Source organism: Ochotona curzoniae, unplaced genomic scaffold (genome assembly GCF_017591425.1).
Source record: "Ochotona curzoniae isolate NIBS_2020 unplaced genomic scaffold, NIBS_Ocur_1.0 contig_2318, whole genome shotgun sequence".
Taxonomy (NCBI): domain Eukaryota; kingdom Metazoa; phylum Chordata; class Mammalia; order Lagomorpha; family Ochotonidae; genus Ochotona; species Ochotona curzoniae.
The window spans coordinates 14,705,439-14,723,491 of record NW_024465419.1 but is presented as its reverse complement, the minus strand read 5'-3'; the positions used below and the strand labels follow the sequence as shown (position 1 = coordinate 14,723,491).

Sequence of the window (18,053 nt, the reverse complement as noted above, 5' to 3'; positions counted from 1 at the left end):
TTAAAATGAAACCAGTCCTGGAAGGATCTTGGTTGTTGCATAATTATTTAGGTCGCTTAATCCAGAAAGCAGTAATTTAGCATGCAAGATAGGAGACTGAGTTGGGCTCTGGATGTGTTTGGAGTGATGACAAACAAGGTAGATATGGATAAGCTGTGATTATGTCCTTGAAGGGTAGAGCGTGTTTGTATACATGCCACATGGGTTCTGTATTGTCAGACTTTGATGGAACGAGAGTGTCTTGTCAGCAGTAGAGGTCAGGGTTTTGTTTTTTATTTGTTCTAATTGAGATCAGGGCTGACCATGATTTTGCAAAGCGGTTGATTGGGGAAAAAAAAAGTCAAAAAAGTCACAGGTAAGGGAGCCAGCTTTCATGCATCTGTCAAAGCTTAGAGGTATAGAAATAGCCAAAGCATGTGGGAAGTACAGCTGAATATGTAGGATGGGACCTTCATATTGTGAGAGATGGACAAAAGAAAATAAAACACACACCAAGAAAAAAAAAGATGGACAAAAGAAACAAGATTTAATACATTGAACAAAACAAAGAAACCAATGGATTTGAACAGAGTGACATATAATGGGTGAGTTGTAGGAAATCCTTGTGGCAGGGGTGTGCAGGATTGTTTGCAGGGGAAAGGGATCTTAAAGGTGTCAAAGCTTCAAACTTCACTCACAGGATGCTAGTGCTCCTTCAAGTAACACTCTTGGAACACTCTTCCCCACGTAGGAATCTCCAAGTGTCATCAAAGGACCATCTCCCATCCCTGAATGCTGATAGAGTTTGACAGCAAGGACCCACCTCTCCTTCCTCTCTTGCAGACACAGGATGGAAAAACAAAAAGAGGCTGAAACATGTGTCCCACTCACCCTCCTCCATATCTGACCCTTCCCCACCCTAATCAGAGGTGCATGTGGGCATACATCCCTCTCAACTATATAAACAACATTAAAAATAAAAAATAAAAATAAACCTTGTGAGCAAAAGTACAGAGCTGGAAGAGTAAAGGGGAATGTTTGTGGAAAGCAAGTGTAGAGGACCATGACTTAGGAGCCTCACTGGATCATAGCATATCTAACAGACTCCACACTGCAATCGACAGTTGAGACCATTACTGTTGCTGTTGATAGCTTATTCCTAGACCCTGAGGCCCATTATGGCCATCAGTCATGCACTCACACATATCTGCTTAGAGCTGGTCCAGGAGGGAAGATTCATCTCTGTTCCAGCTGGACAGGCTCTCTGGAGGCTGGAGTATCCCCTTGCAAGGTGGCTCCTCACGTGTATGGCAGACTGGTCCTGTGGTTAGCTGCAGACACATTGTTATAATACTGCAGGTGGGGGAAACCTCTCTAAAGCATCTTGATTTTAATGCAGCATGGCAGCTGAATTCCAATAATGAACATCAGAAGAGAGAGAACAAACAAGAGATCAAACAAGCAAGCACCAAGAAGAAGCTGTCACTCTGTTGACCTAATTGCTCACATTACCAGCACAGCTGCCATCACGCATATTCACTAGACATGAATCTCTAAAGTCATTTTGTAGTGAACAGAGGGAGATTCTACTCCACAGGGAAAAACAGCACAGAATTTGCCAATCTGCTTAGAACCTAAAACCACAGTGTTTATTAGGCTCTCTTCACCCCTATTAATTGTAACCTTAAATATTCTGGGGCCCATTTCTAGTGCAGATGGGGTCTGCTACAGGAAGACAGCCCATGGAGATGAATGAAGTGCGGATGTAGGGGACTGGTAAGTGAGAGTGAAAACTGGCCTCACCTGAAGCAAGTGGACCCAGCCTCCTGAGCCCCCAGCCTGGGAATTTTGGCAGGAGGGAGAAGAGAAGCAGAGGGAACCTTCTACTGCCCCTTTGGTTTTATCATTGTTGTCTGATCTATCTTTTTAATTATTTAAAAGTAGGGCTTTATTTATTTATTTATTTGAAAGGAAGAGTTACAGAGAGAAGCAGAGACACGGATCTTCCATCTGTGGGTTTACTCCTCAGAGGGTTTACTCCAGTGGCCAGGGCTGGGCCAGGCAGGAGCTTCAACCCAGTCTCCCATGTGAGTAACTAGGTCCCAACCACTTGAGCCATCTTCTGCTGCTTTTGCAGGAATATTAGGAAGGAATGGAATCATAAGTGGAGCAGCTGGGATGGAAACCAGTACCCATATGGATGCCAGTGTCAGGTTTTACTTTTCAGGCCACAGCGCTGACTCCTCTTTAACTGATTATTTAAGGGCTGGATAGCTAAAGCTGTGACCCTCAATGGACCAGAAATGGCAACCTGCTTTTAGAGGAAGCCCTTCATCTTGGAAGCTGGTGTTAAATGACGTATCTTAGGGAGGGACCGCATGCTGATTTAAAAGGCAGTCTGGAATGGATCTTGAGTTGATGGTTGAATGCTCTAATGAAGTAGAAAAACTCTGTGTAGACCTTGAATGTTCTCTGCCACAGGTTACTTCAGGGGCTTGGGGCTGTGAGAAGTGTGCCAGTCCCCAGTGTGTGGTGCCTGAACCCTCAGCAGAGACGGGAGCCGAGCCACAAGGGGCAACACTCTGAGGTGATAGCAGAAACTACTTGGGTAGAGCAGCCTTGGGGTGTCCTAGAGTCCATCATTAAATATCATTTTCTGTGATCCAAAGCTCAAGGGGTGCTTCCCACTCACTCCCCCATCCCCAACCTTGCGTCATCATCCTCAGTTACTCTGAAGGAATCCTGATCAATAGTGTGATGCATGCTCTTCAAATGAGTTCCCATGTGGTTGGAGTTGCCTTTGAGAGCTCCTGGCTGGTCTTCAGTTGAAAGCACCAGGGAGAGAGGTGACAGTTTGGTGAGTGCTGGTGGTGGCTTCCTCACACAGATGGCAAGGACATGCCCCAGTGCTTGCCAATCTCCCAGGTTCCTAAACATTGTCGTTCAGAAATAGCTGAACACTTTGTGTGTTAAATTCCAAACCTCTTTCTGTAAGGGCTTCAACATGTATTAGTCAACTGTTCTACAGAGTGAATTTAATTTTCTTCTTAGATGCTTAGATCATTTCTCCTATAAATAACACTATCTGATGTCATGGAGATTATGTATCTAAGCATTCATGCGTATCAGTATACGGATATTTATCAAAACTATTTATGTCATTGAACCATAGGCTGGAAGAAGTCTGTGTCCATCGCATTAGTCATAGAAGCAGAAACTTTTTTTTTTATTGGATGTGGTGCCTGGGATGTGTGATGTGTGATATTTTAATGTGGCAAAGTTTTCTTTTATTGGCATTAAAAGGGGGAAAAGTTAAAGAATTAGCAGCTGAAAATTGTCCAAGGAATAAGGAGTTAGTTGCTTTTATAAAAATGTGTACCCATTTTTTTTCTTCTTTACCCTATTACTTCTCTGTTCAGGATTTGTAGAAATGTCAGGTGGAAGCAGTTATGACAAATACTAAATGGAAAAATAATGCCACAGGGAAAGACTTGCATAAAGGAAAGATCTGTGCAAAAGTGTCATTGTTAAGGGACACAAACAAAAGATGCAGAAAATATTCTACAGAGCCGCTCGAAGGCCCAGGCCTGAGGGGCCTCAGGAGGAAATGTCGCATGTGTAGCAGCTGTGTCTTCAGCAGCAGAACCCAGTCACCATCAGGAGAAAGGCTGGCAGAGAAAACCTGTCAGCAGCTCTGCTCTCTGACTCCCCTTGGCGAATCCTCCTCCAAGCCTGGAGAGGACAAGAAAACCCAGGGCTCCATTCTGTTAGATTTCACTTTTATGAGTACAGAGCAGGGTGGTAAAGCCCAGAGAGCGGGTCTGAAGGGGTCAATGGAAAACTTCTACCACAATAGACAAGCCAAGGCCTGGAGTTTTGGTTTGTCCTCCGCCACCCTCCCCCTAAAGTTAAGGTATTCAGAAGGCCTCCTGATGGGATGATTTTCATACCAATTTCACTCTGATTGCATAAGGCTGAAAATCAGATTGCATGCAGTTCCTCCTTAAATTGCACCAGCTTGAGGGCAAAGACTTGGTTCTTTCTGGCTTTCTTTGGGCTATGGGTGGAGTTCTGGGCTTAGAAAGCGAAGGAAGATTAAGATGTTTGGAACCAGCCTTTTCTGAAGAATAGGAGATCGTACTTCTACACCAGGATACAGACCCTTGGCAGAGTTCCCTGAGAGCCCCTGGTGAAGAACAAGAGGAAACCTGAACTTGGTAATAGCACCCCTTACTGCCCGGGGCAGAGACAGGCTCCCAGAGTTGGCTCAACCCTGATACATGAACTCAAAGGAAAAAGATTGTCTAACTTTTATCTCAGAAGTGTGTTGGTCTAGTCAGTTGGTGGTTGGATGACTAACACCTTGGTTCCTTCTTCCTTATAGAATGACATTATCTGACCCCACATAGCCAGTGAGATTCTGGGTGCTGAAACAGACCGAGATGGCAGAGAGGAGCATGTGTGCACTGAGTCCCTTATAGCCTCTAAGATGTGCTTCCACATGTAAGGCTGCACTATATGGAAATGGCAGGTGGCATTTTTCCTTGTGAAAAAACAATAGGAATTTTCAAAAGGCTGTGACCCCTGTAAGAAGACTGCATGCTTGCACAGAGTCATTTAGCATAGGAGGTAGGTCTGTGATGTTTTCCATTTAATTTGCCCCAACCCTTGGGTAGAAAAGACCTAAGTACGTGGGCAAGGTCATGGTTCTAAAGCAGTGTCTTCAGGTGCTTTTAGTGTCTTTGGCTTTGGAGTGAAGCTACCTCCTTTCTCTGACAGTGAGGATGTGGCTTCCTTCTGCTGCCGGGGTTTGCAGACACTGAAGACTCTACTTAAAAAAATGGTTACATAAATAGAGCCATGGGTAGCAGGTTGAGTCATACAAAGAAGGCATCCCAGATCACATTTCATTGTGATCATTCAGTTTGGAAATCACCTTAATTTGTCATTGGCCTTGAATTCAAATATTCACCAAGGCAGCCTCTAGGCGGGAGATTGAATCAGTTACATTAATTGTCCTGGTGTCATTCAACTGTAGGAAACATTAATCCTTTCACAAGTAGGTTATTTTCTGGATGACATTCTGTTGCTGAAATATGCACTTTGTTTTGTAATGGAAATAAAGGTTATAACATGCTCTTAATTAAAACTTTTCTCCTCCCCACTCCCCTTCTCTAAAAATACACTGTGGAAAAGTACAATTTAATTGGATGAAGTATTTAGCTCAATGAAACTTAAATATAACTGCATGTAATCAGGAAATGAAATAGTCAGGATCAGGCATCTGAAGATCCCCTAAGGCTTCTTATAGGTGTGTATTTAAGAAATTTATGCTGAAAATGGCAGAGTTTCTGAGTAGACACCATGGGATTCTGGCAGTGAACCAGCAGACTGTGAGCTTGCTATGTGTCAAGCTGGTTTCCGGACACTGATATGAGGCCTTCAAGAAGCTGGTCAGATGACAGATCCAACCCTTGAAAGTGGCAAATACTGTACCCAGCACAAAGGCTAAACTGGTTAATACTTGACCTGCAAGCACCTCAATCCCATATGGGCACCAGTTCATGTCCTGGCTACTCTACTTACCATCCAGCTCCCTGCTTGTGGTGTGGAAAAGTAGAGGATGATGGCCCCAAACCTTGGGACCCTGCACCTGTGTGGGAGGCCTGGAAGAAGCTTCATGGCTCTTGGTCTTGGATTAGTTCAGCTCTGGCCGTTGTAGCCACTGGGGAGTGAGCCAGAAGATGAAAGATTTTCCTCTCTGACTCTCCTTCTCTTTGTAAATTTTACTTTCTGATACAAATAAATATTTTTTAAAAACAGTGACTGGTACCCAGAATTGGAAAACTGATCAGCTAAGTGATGCCACAGAGCTGTACCTACTTATCTTTCAGATAAGTGGCATAGATAATGTGGGCTTTATACAGAAAAGAGATGGCATCCATGCAGAGACAGAACTTCAGTAGGTTTTAGGGACAAATAGATACATGACAATGGGAAGATATGGACTAATAGAGCTTAGAATGACCTGGGATCTTCTTGGCCATGACATCTGGAACGTGAATCCCAAGTATGCTTCATAGCCTTTGTAGATAACCTGCTCTATTTTCTGTTTTAGTCATCCAGCAGTTCTTTTGTTTGGTTTTCAGGAAACATTTGCCCCTGCTGCCTCAAACTTCTGTTTGAGTTCTTTGCTTGTCTAGAACATTGGGTTCCTTTCCCACAGGTGAGCCCTTGGGGTATTTGCAGAGGGCTGCTTGTGTCCCTTAAGTTATTTTGCTGCCAGTTCTCAGTTTAGGCAATCTGCTCCTTCAGTTCCTTCTCATTTTTCATCATTTCTGGACACTTCACTAACTTGGCCACTCTCCCTTTTCTATGCATCTTGAAAGCCTTCCTTTATTGATGGCTCTTTGTCCTGAAAACATGGATCTGACCCCTTTCTTATCAGAAGCCCTCAGTAGCCCTCTAGTGCCCAAAGAGTGAATTCAGGCTCCTGGCTAACCTAGCAGCTGTGACAGAGTTCCCTTTTGAAAGTCCAGGTTGTTTGCACTGTACATCCCTGCCCCTTGGTGAAATGCTACCTGTACCAGAAGACACAACCTACCTATGATTCAGTAGAAGAGGTGGCCCCACCTCTTCTTGGTTAGTGGGTTTGGCTAAACTGGACCAAGGTGTTGGGTAGTGAGGAAGAAGAAAGGGCATGGGGTTTGTAGCTGTGTTTCTCTCCATTTCTCTCTTTTTCTTGCCTTTGTGAGGAACAAGGCCATTGTCTGAGCATTGAAGGTCCTGCACTTTTGTTGTGTTAGTATCTGGTGGCTTGTATGGATTTCAATGCCATTGTGGACTTATCTTGCTTTGTCTTTTGGCCTCACTCAGCACCATGTGTTGCTCCCAAGAGATGCCAACTCTGCCCAACACAGTGCCTGAGTGTGACATGCAGGCCCTGATGTAACATGAAGGATACACTGGCTGAATGTCTGCTGTTCATACCAGCATCGTCCATGACCTTGAAGATGCAACACTGTGGGTGTCCATGGCTGGGAGTTGGGTTAGCTGCCAACAAGACAATTATTAAAGCATGCAGGATCCATCCTTAACACGGTATTGGTTGAGTTTCCTTCATTTCTGTTGTTGCTTTTGCTCTGTTAGAGAGTTTTTGCTTAGCCATGCTGCATTCACTGCTGTGAAAGAAGGGCTGGGAAGAAGAGATTGTAGCTTTTGGCTCCATTGAGAAAATGCAGAATGCTGTCTTGTTTTTATGTCATGATTACCAAGTGCAGCATAGATCCTTGGCAAAGCCCGGTTCCCATTCTAGTATTTTCATCTCTAGTTGTCGATTTGGTGGACAGTCCCTAAAAGCCATAGTATCCTGTTTTCATTCTTTGTATAGTCCTTGTTCCCTGTTATCACTTGTGTTAATTTCCTGATCTGCATAAGCTGCATGAGAGGGGGAGCATTGGCTTTGTCAATTATGCTGTCCCCAGTGTCTGGCATATGGTAGGCATGCAATGAATGAGTGTTGAATAGATTACTCTTGGCAATGTGTGTGTTCTTCACACTTTGCTGTAGGGGGCGTCTCACAAGTCTTGTTAGATTTTAGCTAAAATAATTTTTATTTTCCAAAATGGGTGCCACTTGAAAGCTGCTCTCCCTGGTAGGTTCTTATTGTGTCCCACTGCCTCTGTCATCTGCCCACCCTACCTCCTGGAATCTTCTTAAATGGAAAGTTACTCACTGCCCTATACCTCCTTGGGGTTCTTAACTACTTCTGTGTGATCTGTACACATGAATCTGAACCTTCTGCCAGATGACAAGTGTCTTGCTTTCCATATTGCTTATTGCTCCTTCATCTCCATGAACAATTGGAAAATTACCTGCTGACTTCTTAAAGGACTGTAGCATTCATTTAGCTGCAGGAGTTAGGATTGAAGATGTCTTCATTTGCTTGCCTTACAAACATAACATCATTTTTGAGATCTTCCCTTCTTTCCTTCCTTCTTTTGTCCCTCTCAGCATTCCTTTCTTTTTGCCTCATTCCATACCCTTCCTCAATTGGCCTTTGTTGAACATCCACCGCGTGCCACGCCTTGTGTGTAGTCCCAGGAATATACTGGTCCCTTGGACCTAGAGGATGCCTCCCCTCTCCGAGCATATTGTCTGAATGTTAGCAGAGACAACTGTAAAACTAATGTTCTTTCCCAACCCTGAACCATAGCATACATTCAGGTGAAAGATGAAGCTCCTTGGGGTAAATGCCATTATGGTTAGAGGCTGAAATATGGAATCAAGCAGTCCACAGCTGACTTCCCAGGTCTCCTGTTCATTAGCAGGGTGACTTTGAGCAGGGAACTTCATCTTTTAAGTGTTCAGCCTCACCACTAGTAAAATATGGAGAAGAGTAGAGTTCCTCTTACCCAAATTCATGGGAGGATGAAATATAATACAGTGTTTTTAAAACACAGAGGATAGAACCCAACTTTCCACAAATGTCAGTTCTGAGAATGAGGAATCAGTAGGAGCTGAACGCCTATAAGGAACATTTGGAAATATTTTAATTTGGGGTAAGATAACAAATGTTCTTGATTTTTCATTTTTCATTTGACATGGTCAGTTTAAGTGGACAAAGAGCAAAAAAAAAAAAAAAAAGGATCATAGGTGAGATGCGTGTTGGTACCGTAACTCTAGCACTTGCATTTGGAAAATTGGTCCTGGGTTTTCTGCTGAATGTGCACATGGGCTTTCCCCAAGGAAAGACCAACCTTTGCATCCAGGCCCCTGGCTGCTGTGTGGCAAGGTTCGCTTCTGTTGTGACAAGTAAGAGCTAAGGAGAGAAGATAATAAGGGGCTTGCTGGGGACGGCACGCAGGGAAAGGAGGAAAGCAGGAGAGAAATGAGGCCTCTGCTCCTCTTGCACAGCTTTTGAATTCTTGCTCTATTTACTGTGATTTACTTACAGCTTCTTTAGCCTTAACTCTAAATAATTGAAGACCATCTTAAGTACAAGCATGCTTTTTAAAAGCATACCCTGCCTGGTTGCCCTATGCAGAAGTAACAAAGATGAAAATCAGATGATACCCACCCTGCGGTGCCTGTGTGACATAAAGCAGTAGTTTGTGGTCATCGTAGGAAAGTACTTGCCTGTGTGCATTGGTGGTGACATGGCAAAGAGCCCTGTGAGATTGGCAGAGCCCAGAGAGACTCAGAAAGACAGTGGAGTTGCCTGTGAGTGTTCCCCTGTGTGTTGCCTTTTGGGTGAGATCTGCTGGTCATAGTTACAAGTCAGTGAAGCTTCTGCCAGTCAAGCCATAGTTCCCTTATTAACAGCAATTCTACTGCTTGAGCATTCAGTCATTTTGAGATTTTGTTGGCTCTTCTTAGCACCTTTGAGCAACATGAGTTCTTAGAGTGACTCTTTGGGAAACTAAACAACAATGCCAACCAAGATGTGCTCCAGGATGGCAAGTGTCTCAGTTCTCTTAACCCCTGTTAGAGAGATCCAAGCTGAGTGGAGTGGCAATGTGATATAGAAATAGTTTGGGACAAAAGTATAAAATAGAGACACATTCTTTTGAGGGGAAAGCATGGATAACTGTAGCCATTTCCAGGTAATGCCTCATGCTGGCCAGATAATTATTTCTTCTTTTCATTTTCTGATTTCTTCTCTCAATGTTTTCAGTTAACCTACTTCTACCATATGTTTTTGTTTGAAATTTAGATTTCCATCAGGAAAAGATTTTGGAAAGACTGTCGTGAGGTGAAGGGTGGCCATGTCATCCAGCTGCTGCCAAGGCATGGTCAAGTCCCCTCTCCCCAACTTCCCAACACTGTCCTTATCCTCACCCTCCTCCTTCCCCTCCTTGCTCCTTAGCCTGCAAGCTCTTCCAGCCACAGTGGCTCTCCTGCACAGCACTTGCTATAGAAGCATTTTAAAATTCATGTTCTATGGTTTCTCTCCTTTGCAGCACTGTAGCCTGCATCAGGACAGAGAGTTTCTTCTGTTCACATTGATATTCATGAGTCTGACCCAGTGCCTGGTGCATGGCAGGACATCAGTGTGCACTGACAAATAATACTGAACATTAACTGAAGAGCAGGCATCCTACTAATGAAAGAACCAGTCTGCAAAATACTTAAAACCAAGTAAATAAACTGCAATTGAGGTCTTTAAAAATCTACCGATGAGATTTGTCCATGATTTTGAGATTTTAAGTCATGGCATACACAAAATGCCACAACTCACTTGAATTATGATCATGTGGATTTTCAAAAATGTGAATCAATCCCAAATCTTTTATATCCTTGCCTGAGACAGAGAAGAAGTGAGTAGTTTCACTAAATTGTGATCCACAAAGGGAGAAGAGGTCACCAGTGGGAGTGGCCCTCAAGTCCGGAGTCTCCCTTATTGGGATAATCAGAGAGAAACAGCTATGTAATTAGCTAGACAGGGAGGGACAGGCACTCTCAAACTGGTAACTTGAGTGGCGTGCAACAAAGCAATGGTTTATGAAAGTGAGGGTAAGGTTTACAGTAGTGATTAAGTAAGAATGCAACACCCCAGAGCTCGCTACGGTGCTATCGTAGTGGGTACATGAGCCATCACCATGGACACAGAGTATGGCTGGAATGAGGCTGGGGGTACTGTATGCAACCTCAGTCTCCTCTCACCTCCTAAGCCCTGGCCTGTGTCCTCTATTGGTACATCCCAACCACAAGTCAGCACATAAGGATACCCACTCTTATATTCACTGGGGCCAGTCAGATAGGGTCCGGAGCAGGGTGGGACAATTTGGAGAGTGAAGGTGAGGGACCAAGTGAAGGTGTAAGGCATAAAGAGAATACAGGAGATACAACTTACAGACTGTGTCCACTACATCCCACCAGAAGGTCAGAAAGCCTGGGAAGTGTGAACAGCCCATGAAGAGGTAAGCTTGGGAGGGTCTGCTTCTGAGCTGTTGCAATGGGAAGTGGCGGCATCCAGCTTTCAGTTTTTAGGGTTTCCTAACTCTGTTGGACATGTCCCTGAGATTGCCTCTGCACCCTCGTTACAAGAGGCTCATCAGAAACAGTTTTTGATACTGCATTTTCCAGCAGTAAAAGGTGCTTCAAGGTGAGGTGTACAGACCAGAAGCAAATCTGATAATTCCCCAACCTTCTCCAATCAGCAGCTTGGGAGTTGGAGCATTTGAACAGCTCTTGGGGTGTGATTTGTGTGTGTTCTCATGTTTGAGAAGCACTGCTATAGCGGCTACCAGGGAACCTTCAAGTTCATAGAACATGTGTATTAATGACAAACTACGCATGGGTTACATGGTTTTCTTGTACTATGTTTCCATGAACTTTTTGAAATTTCTGTATTGCAGACTTTGGGAACATGAAGCTCACAACTGTGAGTGAGTAATATCTTCAACCACAATACACACAGTTTTGTCTTAATCTTGGCACATTTTCGAATAGCTGTGGAAAATAAGAATAGAGAAAAGATTCCCCTCTCCTCTCCTCTCCTCTCCTCTCCTCTCCTCTCCTCTCCTCTCCTCTCCTCTCCTCTCCTCTCCTCTCCTCTCCTCTCCTCTCCTCTCCTCTCCTCTCCTCTCCTCTCCTCTCCTTTGAAAGGAAGAGTCTCAGAGAGGGAAAGAGAGGGAGAGACATAAGCTATCTGCTGGTTCATGCAGCATTGGTTGGGATTGGTCCAGAATGAAGCCAGGTACTTCATCTTTGTCTCCCATGTGGGTGACAGGGACCCAAACAATTGGACCATTTTCTGCTGCTTTCTCAAATGCATTGGCAGGGAGCAGATCAGAAGTGACCCAGTCAGGACTTGAAACCTGAGCTCATATGGGATGCTGGCATTGTAGGTGGTGACTTAACCTTCTATGCCACAGTGTTAGTCATAAAAGGCGGTTTTCAAAATAGTGTTTATTTCATCCCATTCAAAGCCAAGGGAGTCACTAGGCCAATCCATTCAACCAAAATAATATTTTATCTAAGACTTAAGAAACATTTGAAAATCTCTGGTTGAGATTAGCTAAGATTCCTTTTTGTTCCAATGTTCACTGGCCCTGGCTATATTATCAGTCGGATTGTTCATGTGTATCTATATTTAGCACTTACCCATATGTGTATTTTGTGTTATTTTAAAATAATAGCAGTGCTTATAAATTGAAGTATTACTTTTCCATTTCCTGACCTTTTTGATGTAGCTCAAGGTGTTTATTCATAGCTTTTCCTTCCCTGAAAGTGGGTATAATTTCTAGAATGGCAGTTACCCCTTGATACCATGTTCTAGTTAATTGAATGTCTCTTGTTGTCATTTGTGATATCACATAAGTGATAGTGCATGGCATTGCATCCACTTGCATCAACGTGTGTCTGAAGTGTCTGTGTGAGTGTTAAAAATGTTGAATATTGAAAAATGGAGAATGCTTTGGGTCCGCAGTCAAAGTCAAGTGCTCCAGTTAGAATTCTGACTTCCACTGACATGCACCCACAAATTTTCTGTGCTTCCATTCTTTTATTTGTCCAAGGGCCATAATAACATATGTCTCCCTATGCCAGGGGAAGGTGCTCCAGAGTTTCTATATAGCAAGTTTTTTGTTGGGGCAAGGGTGACTTAGAGACTTGAAGGTTAATTTGCAATCAGACACTCACTGTTTTTCTTGGATTTTTATGTCAAAGACTATCAAGTCAGAAAATTTTTCAAAGATTCTTTTATTTATAGTACACTGAATATCCACAATATGTACATGAATTAAATCACAGAATACTTAAAAAATCTGGGTTGGCTTTGGGGAAAAGATTGTTAAGAGCAGGGAGGACTGAAGTTCTTGCTCTAAGCCACTACTTGATCTAGAACTTTGGTGACCCTGGGATGTTATGAGGATAAACAGCTGATGAAAGAACTGAACAGATGCAACTGGACTAGCAAGTTGGAGACCTGCATAGTTCCTTAAAGGACTTTGGAGAAGGATGAATGCTCCATTTGTCTTTGTGTCTTCTCCAAGCTCCTCAGCACCTGGTATCATGTCTAATAGCAGCTGTTAAATAGCTCTGTAAGTGCAGATTAAAAAATGAATAAAAAGTGAATAACCTCATACTTCCTGGCTTCCCCACTCTCCTGGAGACTTGTGGCCTCTGGATCCTCAACTCAGTGCATGAGTCACATGAGTGTCTTAGCTCTGCAGCTTCCCCTCTGCACCCCAGATGGGCCCACAGCCAGCCCCTTCTCCTTGGCTCCCCCTTAAACAGTTCTCACATGTAGTCTCTGTGTCTGTTCTCTGCTGACTCTTCAGGGACGCCTGCTGGAAACTAATAGTACACAGAGGATTTGGGCTTCCTGTAAGTTTTATCCTGAAACATTGTTCTGGGGTGTATAACTCTCTACTCCTCGTGTGGCTTTCTTGCAGACTATGGCAAGCAAAAGGGTGGGGGAGACGCTTCACAGCAAGAAAACCCAACAAGCACTCCCCTGGCTGGGTGATCAGAATCCATACTGACAATGCCCAGAGACTATGCATGCTGGAACTGTTGTGATGAAATTGGCATTGAGTCCCTATGGCCACTCCTCTGGATCCTGAACATCCATCTAATCATGAACCCAATGTGAGAAAAGATTCAAATAGAGGGGCACCCAAAAATGTATCTTCATGGTTTCAGAAACAAGGCAAGTGTGGGGAGCTGTTACAGCCAGGAGGGAGACACATGACCAGTCACGACCATGGAGACACGATGACTAAATGCTCTGTCCACACCATTGTCCCTCTCTTCCCAATTTCTTTTCTAGTTTGGGTTTCCTCTAAATACCTCTGTCTCTCCCATTCATTGTTTTCGAGGAGCAGTGTTGGGATTCTTGGCTCAGCCCCACTCATCCAGCTGTTCTTGGACTTGGAGCTATTGTCTTCCCACTGCAAAGGACCAGATTGGCTGTGTTTGTTGAGAACTGATCCTCTACACAGGGTAGGCTCTCCCTGGGCAGTCCCTGGGGGCTCTTGGGTCCTTGTATTGGGTTAGTTTAGCTGAATTTCACCAGGCTGCATTGTTCAGTGCAAACAGAGGGTTTTTTTGTTTTGTTTTCCAAACCTTTATCTCACTATTACATGTAGTTTTCCCACCCGTATAATCGAAGACATTTAAAAATCCTTTGTGAGGAGCCCTTTGGAAATAGATTGAATTCGCTGAGAGGCAAGTTTCACATTAACGTTCAGATGTCCGTGTTCTTACCCCTAAACTCCCATCTGGCTACAAAGTAGGTTTTAGTCTGTTATCTCATCAAGCTCATCCTAAGACAAAGAAGGGGAGAAACAGAAGGAAGAAGGCATTTGTTTATTGAAACATGGCTGCAGTAGTATGTGGGTTATCTCATTCAATCTTTGCCATAACATTTTTTACAGTAGGTGTTTCTGTCCCCATTTTAGAAAAGGAAGCTGAGGTGGGTGGACCTGCACCGAGAGGTGTAAATGGCCCAACCGTAGCCTGGAGGCTGTAGCGCCTAATGCCAAGTCCAGGGTATATCAGAGTAGCATTTCAGCACATGGAATTTTTCCCCCCAAACACAAGTCCTGACGGGTGTTTTTATTTGTTGCCAGTGATTTCCATAGCTGTAGTTTTAATTATTAGTTCCTCTCCTCTCCCAGCCCTTTCTCTTCCTCTTTCTCACTCAGCACTTGCTCCTCCCCCCTGCTTTCTCTCCAGGCTCCTATTCCTCTAGGGAATTTGTTGATTTCTGCCAGGAAGCTTGTGAGAGTACATGGAATGCCCGTTCAGTTCCAGTTCTCTTCCCACTCAAGATGAGTCTAAGATCTCCCTTTTCCCCATGAGGAAGATGCCATGGCTTTCTTGAGATTCATGGGTCATATTTTCATTCCTTTCTAGACATTCTTGCACATGGCAGTTGTTAAATGAAGGGCAGGGAAAGCACACTGGGAGTCAGGCAACCAACCAGTTCAAGAAAAATAGAATTGGGAGGCCAGGTCAGTCTTTATAGGGTCTCCATGTGTCTTCTGATGCATCATGTCCATGAATGACGTAGGCTGACTTGCTGTGGATGCCTGCTGTGTGTCTATGTCCAGTACCACTCTGCACCATCACTGAATCTTTACACTCCAAAGAGAGAGGCGTTGTATGATGTGGTAGTGCTAAGAGAACAGACATTGGAGACCATGTTAGACATGGGAGCCCTGTATGTTTCTGTCTTCACAGCCTTTCAAGAAAATGATTTTTGCCACTGGGCACATACAGAGGAATTGAAGTAGTATTGTAACAAATACTGCAAGTATTGCAAATTTTTATTTATTGAGTTTATGGCTTTCTTTTGAGTCTTTAAAAAATTAAATCAACCCTGTTACACAATGGTAGATATAGACTTTTATAACAATTTTTTAAAAAAATTTATTTGTTTATTTGAAAGAAAGAGAGAGGTAGAGTGAGAGAGAAAAGAAGGAAAGGAAGGAGGAAGGAATGAGGAAAGGAAGGAGGGAGGAAGGAAGGGAGGGAAAGAGAGAAATGAAGAGATGGAGAGAGAGGGAGAAAGATCTTCTATCTGCTGGTTTACTCCCTAGATGGGCAGAGCTTGGCAGAAGCTTGAAGTAAGGAGCTTCATCCAGATTTCCCACATGCATGGTAGAGGCCCAGGCACTTGGGCTATCTTCTACTGCTTAATCCTAACACATCAGCAGGGAGCTGGATGGGAGGTGGTACAACCAGAACATGAACTGGCACCCATATGGAATGCCTACATCACAGGTAGTAATTTTATCCACTGTGCCATAATGCCAGCTCTTAATACTCCTTTGTTAAGTACAGCTTAATTTCTTTTTAAAAAAGATTTACTTATTTTTATTACAAAGTCAGATATATAGAGAGGAGGAGAAATAGAGTGGAAGGTCTTCCATCCGATGATTCACTCCCCACGTGACCACAACGGCCAGTGCTATGCCGATCCAAAGCCAGGAGCCAGGAACCTCCTCCAGGTCTCCCACACAGGTACATGGTCCCAAAGCTTTGGGCTGTCCTCGACTGCCTTCCCAGGCCACAAGCAGAGAGCTGGATGGGAAGCGGAGCTGCTGGGATTAGAACCGGCACCCATATGGGATCCTGGCGCGTTCAAGGTGAGGACTTTAGCTGCTAGGCCATGCTGCTGGGCCCAAGTATAGCTTAATTTTTATTAAACCACATGTACGTTTTGGACCCTGAAACTGAGTAGCTGTATAGAATAATACATTTTAAGGCTAATTGTCCTCCATGGCTGTAAATAGAGAGGGTAGATAGTGCTTTTCTCATTGGAGCTGCAGAAGTTCTACGGAGTTCAGATTCATTGTAAGAATCTGACCTCCAGAAGGGGGCAGCCAGTGGCTTGCCGGTGTGTGAGGGAGGATTGTTGTTATTAAAACAGAATCATGATGGAGTGGTACACAACACAATTCCCCATCGGTGTGGCTGAGCGAATGTTGGAAGGAGAAGCAGGCGTCAACTTAAGTAGTTTAAATAAATGAATAAAGCTTCATGATTTCTTTGTTAGGGATGAAGTAACTACAACATGTTGAAGTAGCTAAGAACTTGGGCTGCAAATGGCTGCAAAAAATAAAGTTTCAGAATGCACGCAACTTAGAAGAAAGGTATCTAATGCTTGTTGAGCTCCTTCTCCACCTCTTCCTCGTGTTATTTTGTAGCATTACTCTGAGAACGCTTCAGAATAGCTAAGGACCCCAAGCCAAATGATTTATGCATTATTATCTGTAAACACACTATCATGTAATTAGATTTATTTCTGCATGCTACATTCCTCAGACCTAAAATGAATCCTCAGACCTTCAAGTATTTATTTTATATAAGGTTGAGCAATGTGAAGGTGGTAGCATATTAGATCAAATCATATGAAGCTGTCATTTTTCTAAGTTCTAAACAAGCCAAGTAAGTGTCAGCCACATCACGCAGTTCAATCTGTGAAAAGATTTGGTTAATTCTAGATGTCCCACAGGACGTGATGAAATATATCAGCTGTTATCTGGTGGGTGTTCTCCAGGATGAAGCTTCATACTGAAGAAATTGAAAAATTGTTCTGACTTTTGTTTGCAAACATCAAGCTTTTTTGGTTAGGCAGAGTCCATCCTATTCTTGTTGCCCGCAGGCCTACTTGGCTTTTACTGCCAGCTTCATTGAAAGAAATGATAATTAAGATTGTTACTAATGACCTCCAACCTCTGTCATTTTAAGAAATAAGTGTTGAAATAAGTGTTTGCCCGTTAACTGTGATGTTGGGCACCAGCGTCATCAGCACAACGTGTGGGGGCATTAGCTTGAGACAGTGTGAAGGCAGAGGATGTGGTCTTGAGCAACAAAGAGCCACCAAGACTTTCAGCTGATCCGGGTGGTCCAGCTGCCAGCTAAGGCAGGCAGAATGGCCCAGTGAATTCCACTGAGCTCGCCTCTGATGAAAGCGGATTTACCACATGAATGGCACTAGATCTGTGTTTTGTAAGATTAAAAATATCTTTAGCTTTGTGCTGGAAACAACAGGAACAAATGGTTCTTATGTGTCACCAAATCCAGTGGAGACAGGTGGTACTTGACCTTGCAAGGGCGGGGGTGGGGGGGTGGAGGGGGTGGGAGGTTCCTCTAAAGCTGCAAGCACCCTGAGAGCCGGAGAGGAGCTTGCCATGGTTGAGCTGATGACAGCCCTCACCTGCTCTTCCTCCCGGGACTGTGTTAGGCTCCAATCCCAGGCTGCCAAGGGCTGCATTCTGAAGTCCTTGCTCTGCCGAGAGGTGGAAGATTGCGTTGTGCTAACAGGTGTTTGTTGTCAGGCAGAGGCGCTTCCTGCACATGCTTATTGGTTTGCCCAGTTGACATTTTGGAGTTTTGCTGAAAATGTCCTTGGAGGGATTTCATGCACAAGTTGAGAAGGCACATGCCATTGACATGATGTTTTTATTCTTCTATTAAAATAAGACAGAGAGAGTTGGGAGGGAGAGCATGTATGGATGGCAAGCACAGGGAATGGGGAAAGAAACTTCTAGCATTATCCTTGTGGCAGGACCAACAGTGTGCACATGATATCAAGCATGCTTCGTAATATCCTGTGA

At 43.9% G+C, this 18,053-nt stretch overlaps 1 long non-coding RNA gene across 1 annotated transcript in view; it reads left to right on the top strand.

Annotated features, from left to right (window-relative positions):
• Positions 1–15,240, top strand: part of LOC121151326 — an 89,954-nt gene extending 74,714 nt beyond the window's left edge. Inside the window, exons 4-5 of the long non-coding RNA XR_005883153.1 lie at positions 13,806–13,929; positions 15,172–15,240. This is a non-coding gene — a long non-coding RNA (uncharacterized LOC121151326). The remainder of the gene's footprint in view (positions 1–13,805; positions 13,930–15,171) is intronic.
• Positions 15,241–18,053: the final 2,813 nt, after the last annotated feature.